The sequence below is a fragment of the Eschrichtius robustus genome, chromosome 13 (assembly GCF_028021215.1).
Source record: "Eschrichtius robustus isolate mEscRob2 chromosome 13, mEscRob2.pri, whole genome shotgun sequence".
Classification (NCBI taxonomy): Eukaryota; Metazoa; Chordata; class Mammalia; order Artiodactyla; family Eschrichtiidae; genus Eschrichtius; species Eschrichtius robustus.
In genome coordinates, this window is record NC_090836.1 from 89,893,933 (window position 1) to 89,901,924 (window position 7,992).

The window sequence follows — 7,992 nt, forward strand, 5'->3', positions numbered from 1 at the left end:
AGCGTGTCTTTTACTTTCCAGTTAGGAATACTGCTAACAGCTAGCATTATTGGGCTCTCACCATGTACCAGGCATTGTTTCAAGTGCTTTCTGTATATGAATCCGTTTGCCCCACACAGCAGCCCTACGAGTGCCCATGTCAGAGGCTGGTTGTACATGCCAGCCCTGGAGTCACGTGTTCTGCCTGTGAGTCCTGACTCTGCCATGTACTGGCTGTGTGATCTTTTGCAAGTTACTTCCCCTCTTTGTGCCTCAGTGCCCTACGGATAATGAGAGCATCTACCTCAGAGGGTTGTCATGAGGAACAAATGAATTAACTCACGGAAGTCTTTAGAACAATGCCTGAATGTCTGACACAGAGAGAATGCAATAGGAGTGTTAGTATTATCACTCTCATTTTTAAAATGAATTAACCGAGGTGCTGAGAGGTTAAGGAGCTTTCCCAGGGTTCCACAGCTAGGCGATAACTGTGATAGTCTTTCTACAGCATATCACAGTTAAAATCTTGTCTTGACTGGTACTCACAGCAGCCTGATGAGGTAAATAGTCTCCATCATTATATGCGTGAGGCACCTGAGGCTCAGAGAGGGGAAGTATCTTGCTCAAGTTCACACAGCTGACTTGCGGTAGAGCTGGCTGTCTTGTCTGGCATAGTTTCTTTATGCCATTGAGACAACCCCACACCTCCCCACAAAGCTGCTATTAGGCCAGCCTAGCATAATGGCAGAACCCCTGATCACAGCCTTACACCTGAGCCCTTACCTATCGCCTGGCATCCTGGCAATCATCTGGTTACTGTTGTCTCATCTCTGTCTCTCTTCACTCTGAGATGCTGATGTTGACCCCCACTTGCCTGGCAGCAGCATTTCCCCTCCTCCCTGGCTTCTCCCCACCTGGCTCCACAGAGGAGCCCCTTGGTGTAGCTCACATGGGCCACAGCCCCACAGGGTCACCTACAGTCTTGGTTCTGTGACTCTAGTTCCAACTCTCTCTCCCCTACACCAAGCAAGGGCTCACTGGTTGGCTCTCCCATGCCATTTCTGAGAGACTGGAAGTGGCTGCCTAGAGTTCTGTGCTAAGAAGGATTCTGAGGCCATGTGGCAAAGAGTGCTGTGATTGATTTGTTATGTCTGCTGTGGGGGCAAGAATGGGAGTGGCAGTATGTGTGGCATGTGTATTTGCCATTGATACCCAATCCTGCATTAGTTTATTGTGAGATATGGAATGTCTGTTTTTACGTATACTCTTCCTCTAAATCTAAGCGTTATTGTCACATCTTCCAGGAATCCTTCCTTGGTTACCTGAGTCCAGTGAAATCCCCTGCTTCTGTGCTCCCATAGCAGTGTAGGTGTCCTCTCCTCTGGCACTTAACCATGTAGGACTATCACAGTCTGGCTGCTTGTCTGTGTTTACCATTAACCTGGAGCTCTGTGAGTAGAGACCATAACTAGTTGCTTCACTGTGGTATTCCCAGCACCTCAGAAAGGTGCATGGCAAACACAAAGAGTTAAATAAATATGCAATGGATGAACACATGCATGAGTGAAGGAATATGGTACTGACTTTGGCATGACCTTCCGTGCCTCAGTCTGAGGCTTGGTTTCTCACTGAGTGAGGCTTTCTGTGTTCATCGTTGGCCAGAGCAAGGCTCCTGACTTTCTGGAAGCACAGAAAGCACCTTGTGCCCAAAAGGGCCCCCTTGTAGCGGCTCCTCCTCCTTTCCACCCTCCAGCCTCAAACCATCATCTGTTTGAGGCAGCAAGAACTAGTGCAGCGATATTTATAGCATTTCACAAACCGTTTTACGGGGAGAACTACACAGCCACATCTCTACCATGGTTATTTATTTTCCTCATACCACTTACAAGGGGCTAGTTGTGGGAAGAGCTGGTCTGCTGGGCTCCTCTGCAGCTGGCGAAAGGGTGGGGCTGCTGAGAAAGATTTGAGGAAGCGAGAGATGCAAGGCGCTTCTCCCATCTCTCAGAGGGGAGGGATGGGAAGTGGGTGGTGGGGAGAGTGGGGAAGGATACAGGAATGTCCAGATAGGGATTTGGTGGAGTGGTTAAGAGATGAGTGTGTCTGAGCTTTCATTCATTTGTTCCCTTGTTCACCCACTTGACACATCTTCCTTGGGCACCCACTATGTGCCGGGCACATGCTAAGCACTCCTGTTACCGTGGGGAACGAAGTGAGCTCCATCTCTTCCCCAGGCAGCTTACACTCCATCCAGGTGGACATCACTACGTGAGGATAAATGTGGTGAGAACGCTCCCAGGAGGGTTTGGGTGGGTGGGCTGAGTGCAAGGGAATGCAGGGGATGCAGGAATGGAGGCGAGGCAGCAGTTGGGGCCAGCTCAGCACCCTTTTCTCCCTTTTCCAGTCTAGCATCCTGCTTCCCTTTAGGGGAAGAATCTCTCCCCACCCTTGTGCAGTCGTGGTGAGTTAAATCAAAGTGCCTGCCCCTCCTCAGCCACTCAGTTCCTCTCTCTCGGGACTTTGAATTTTGAACTCAGTGATGCAAAAACTATAACGCAGCAGTTGGGGAGCATTCATACCAGTGGCAGAGTCCTGCTGAGGCTGTGAGCCCTTTCTGCTATTTAGACCCACAGAACTCTCCTGGTCTCTGTGATTGAGAATAAATTGCCAGGTTTTCCTTTGATTTTGTGAATTATCTGATAAACTTCAAAGAACTTCCTTTCTTGTGTAAGCTAGCCACAGTCAACTTTTGTTGCTTGCCACCAATGACCTCTAATTACTTCAGCTGCCCTCGTGGGCCCTCCTCAGATACTTCCTGGTGTCAAGGTCAATGGCTCTGACAATGCTGACCCAGAGTAGGGTCTCTAGACATTCTTATTACTTCTCTCCACATGTTTTGAAAATCCCATACACTCCTCATAGGGTATTTTCTTTTTCTGAATTGTGCTTTATTGCAAGGATTAGCAAAATTTTTCTGCAAAGGGCCAGATAGTACATATTTGAGTTTGTGAGAGGTAGATGGTGTTTTAGTTTTCTATGCTGCGTAATAACTTATCACAAACGTAGCAGCTTTAAACAACACACATTTATTATCTCACGGTTTCAGTTGACCAGGCTCTGGGCATGGCTTAGCTGGATCCTCTGCTGAGGGTCTCATAAGGCTGTAGTCAAGTGAGAGGTTGAGCTGCATTCTCATCTGGGAGCTCAACTTGGGAAGAAGCTACACCCAACTTCACGTGGTTGTTGGCAGAATTAAGTTCCTTGTGGTTGTAGGACGAAGGTCCTAAGGTCCTAAGACCTAAGGTCCTAAGGTCCTAAGGTCCTAAGGTCCTAAGGTCCTAAGGTCCTAAGGTCCTAAGGTCCTAAGGTCCTAAGGTCCTAAGACCTAAGGTCCTAAGGTCCTAAGACCACCTGCAGTTCCTAACATGTGGCCCTCTCCATAAGCAATTCACATCATTGCTGTTTGCTTCTTCAAGGCCAGTAAGAGAGTCTCTCTCTCTCTCTCCAGTCTGTTTAGACAGAGTCTTACACAAAGTAACATAACCAAGGGAGCAATATCCCATCACTTTGGTCTTATAATGTAATCCAATCAAGGGAGTGGCATCCCATCACCTTTGCTGTAACCTATTGGTTGGAAGCAAATCACAGGTTCTACCCACACTCAAGGGGAGGGGACTGTACAAGGTATGACTCATTGCGGGGGGTGGGGGGGTGTCATCTTTGGGTGTCTTGACTTTGTAACATCTGTTAAACTCTGCCTGTGTAGTGCAGAAGCAGCCATAGACAATATGTAAACAAATGAGCATACCTATGTTCCAATAAAACTTTATTTACAAAAACAAGCTGAGGGCCAGTTTTGTAGTCTGATGAGCCCTGATTTTTAGAGTAATATTGGTGACCTTCACCAAGAGATCTTTTTAATAAGAATATTATTCACTACTTCATCTAGCATTCTTTTTATGATAAGTCTTGGAATGAATTTCTTTCTGGTATTGTGTTTTTCTTGAGTAACTGTCTGGCTTTAATCTCATGAACACTATGATTTGTAAAAAGAATTTATTGAAGTCAAATATAATGGCAAAAAATATGCTGAACACTGATTTTTAAATTTGATCAGATTTCATTCTTCACTTTGTTTGCTAGGAATCTCAGAGCCAAAGTACAACCATCCATACCAGGTATAAAGGACTCCACAGTATGCATTTTCTGTATTTGTTCCCCCCTTGTTCCTAGTTCCATTTAATGTTCTAATCTTGATTTCTCTTCTTTCACGCTGACATAATTCATGTCTTCTTGCTGCATTGTGCGTGTCTAAATCCTAAATCATCTCTGTATAAGGTGGGGAAAATGCTTTATAAAAGAATAAAGAATTGTCCTTTAGTATGTATGGTGCACTGAAATGTGAATAACCTCTATATTCAAATTAGGGTGAATAATAATTCAGTGGAGGGACATTCAAGTTCTCCTCTTATTGATATTAAACATGAGGAGAGAGTTGAGAAAATTCTTCTCCAGGGAACATTGTTGGTTTCTTCTTATTTATTCTAAGCTTTGGTTTGGAGGAGAAGATTAATACCAGCTTATGGACAGTGCAGGCTGCCCTGGGCTGCACCTGGGTAGGGCTGGGCTGAGGCAGGGATATTGGCTCTGTGTTTCTGGACCCATGAGATCACGAGCTATATCCTACGAGGGTGCCATTGTACCTGGCGCCTCACTGGTGATTTCACTGCTGGGCCGTCTCCCTCCAAGATTTCTTGCAGCCCGGGCAAGGCAGCTGTAGAATGGTTCTTCAGTGAAATCACTGGGTTCAAACAGCAGCTGTCAGCCTCACCCTGCACACCCAGGTCCCAGCCTCATCTCCTGGGGTAGAGGTACTGAAGGACAAGCAGGTTGCCTTAGTCAGCATCTGTGACACTGGCCTCCTGGCCCAAGAGGCCTGAGGTAACTTAGCTCATATGACCTTCCAGAGAAACCTGGCCCTTCCCATGTAACTGGATCATGAGACCAGCTTTCTGAGGCCCAAGAACTTTGGCTTCTCTTCTTCCAAGCCATGAATGCCCCAGAATCTTGGGATTTTTTTCAGGAGGGTGTGATGTGTGCGTGGCTGAAATGTCTCCTTAAGTGTCTAGCCCAGTGCTTGGCACATAGTATGAATGGACCAAAATCGAGCTAATTTAGGGGAGCATATATCACACACAGTTCCTAGCGAATAGTAGTTTCTTTTATCCGGTAAATATTTACTGATTGGCCTAGAGAGGCAGGATAGTAGCAAGAGCTCTGGAGCCAGGCTGCCTGGTTCAAATCTTACCTCTGACACTAATTAGGTGTGAGACCCTGGACATATTTACCTGGCTTCTCTGTGTTTCCTTATATGTAAAATGGGGATTAATACAGACGTTGAATCTTTGTTATGTCCCTGTTTTCTCTCTTGGTTTGCTCTCCCTGGGAGAAGCTAGCTGAAATGTCATGAAAACACTCAAGCAACCTAACGAACACGTGCATATGGTGGAGGCCTCCTGTCAACAGCCATGCGAGTGAACCAACTTGGAGGTGGGTCCTCCAGCCCCACTCAAGCCTTCAGATGACTGCAGCCCATGCCAACATCTGGACCATAACCTCATGAGAGACCCTGAGCTAGAATCACACAGTTAATGTGCTCCTGGTTTCCTGATTCTTGGAAACTGCATTAGATAATAAATGTTGGTTGTTTTAAGCCACCAAATTTTGGGGGTAATTTGATATGCATTATGTAATTAGATATGCAATGATTACTAATATGGATTTTTTTTTTCATGTACAAGACAGACAAGGTTTCTGCCATCATGGAGTTTAAATTCTAGTGAAGCATAAAAATAAGAAAGCTAACAACTATATTGCAGTATGAAAAGTGCTATGGGGATAGCACAGGGTGTGATGGGAGTATATAGAAGGGGTACTGGATATGGCTTGAGGGTGATGGCCACTGGGGGAGGGGGCTACCTACAGCCAGTAACATCTAAGTTGCATCTTGAAGGATGAGCAGAGTTAGTCAAGCTGGCAAAAGAAATGGGGAAGGGCATTTCAGGAGAAGGAACAGCATGTGCAAAGACCTGAAGGTGAGAGATGGCAAGTGGGGGCAGGGGTTGGAGAGGGGCCAGATGACATTGGCTTTTGGGCTCCATGATAATGTAGTTTGGACTTTGAAGGATTTTAGGCAGGATAGATAAGATTTGCATTTTAGAAATATCAATCTGACTATGCATGGAGAATAGATTGGAGTAGGACTAGAAAAAAAAATTGGAACCTAACCATTTATTTCTATTTATTTGTTCTATGATGATATTATACATTACCATACATGTGTAGACTTAAAAATAGAAGTCACTCTGAATATACTGAATATACTTGCTTTATTTAAAATAATATTATGTGGTGAGTATTTTCTCATGTTATTACTAAATAAAGTCTAATATGATGGCGTGGTATATTTGAATGTACTACAATTGATTTAGCCTCTCTCCTATTGATGGATAGTTAGATAATTTTTTTATTTTTCACTATTATACATACTACTAGGGTTGATGTGAGAAGGGTCTCCAAGAATCTTGCACAGCGAGTTTTATTTTCTGGTGGTCTTGAGTAAGGAGTTGAGCTGCATGTAGGGGCAGGAGTATACAGCAGAAGCGGTAGATTGAGCCCTAAATACCTAGTATGTTGGTGACATCATCTCTGGTATTTTCTGAGACATTCCTGATTTGGAACATTCCGCCTCACTGGGACCATATATCCTGAGTTTTTGTTTGGAAAATATTATCACCCCTCCATGCCATGAACTTCACGCTTCAGCAACACTGACTGGCTTCCCACGTCCCACACCTGCTCTACTGTTCTCACTTCCCTGCCTTTGCTTATGCAGAGCCCTCTGCCTGGAATGCCTCCTCCTCCTCTTCATCTGTCTACCTCCTTTTCACCATTCTTCAATATCTCCTCCAAGAAGGATTTCCTAATCTTGCTCCACCCCAGACTGGGTTGGGATCTTCTCCTTCACGCATCCATAATGCCCTGTGCTTACTTCTTTCACTGAACTTAGCATTTTATGGCTCTCCCCACTCAGCTGTGAGATCCTCAAGGGCAAATGATCATGGATTTAAAAAAACAAAACAAACTCTTTTATATAGTGACTGGAATACTTTGGGCATTGAGCAAAATTTTAGTGAAATCATAAACAAATCAATGAGTCCCAGTGGAAAAGGTGAGTAGTTGAACTGTTCTAGGGCCAGGGTTTTGCTGGACAAAACTAGCCCATCTGGGCAAGGAAACTGAAATTGCCAAGAGGGTTGAAGTGGTGGATGATGGGGCGTGTGCTGGACGGGAAGAAAGTGAAGGTAGGAAGGGCTGGTAGAGTGAACGCGGAGGAAACAAGGATCAGAGAGCTCTGTGGCTTTGAAGGACAGCTGTGGTGAGAGTAATGCCAGGGCTGGACTGACAGGTAGTGGTTCTTATACTCAGCTGTGCATGAGCGTCATCTAGGCAACTTGTTAAAAGTGTAGATTTCTGAGTACCTCTCTTAGTGATTCTAAACCAGTAGGTCCGAGGTGGGGTCTGGGATCTACATATTTAACAGGCACCCCAAGAAGTTCTCATTCAAGGGGTCTGTGCACCACCACCCTTGGATAATTTCTGAAATGTGAGGCTTTGGGCAGAAAGTGAGTTGTCTGAGTTTTAGATTTCAGGGGTGGGGCCATCCCTTCTGAAGCCGAGGTTCAGGTGCAGACACAGGAATGCATGATCGGAGCTGGAATGCAGTGGTTGTAGGTGGAGACGAAGGTCAAGGAATGGAATAGATTATCCACGTGACAATCACCATGAGGGTGGAAGGGCTTAGGGGGATGAAGGAATCAGCACCGTGTGCCAAAGCCTTCCATGAATGAAGAGGAGTTTCCAGAGGGATGGGAGATGATCTCCACATTGGGGTGGAAATTTTACAAACTAATAACTACAGTTCTTGGGTGTGAATGCCAGCCTGTGCTGTGGTAA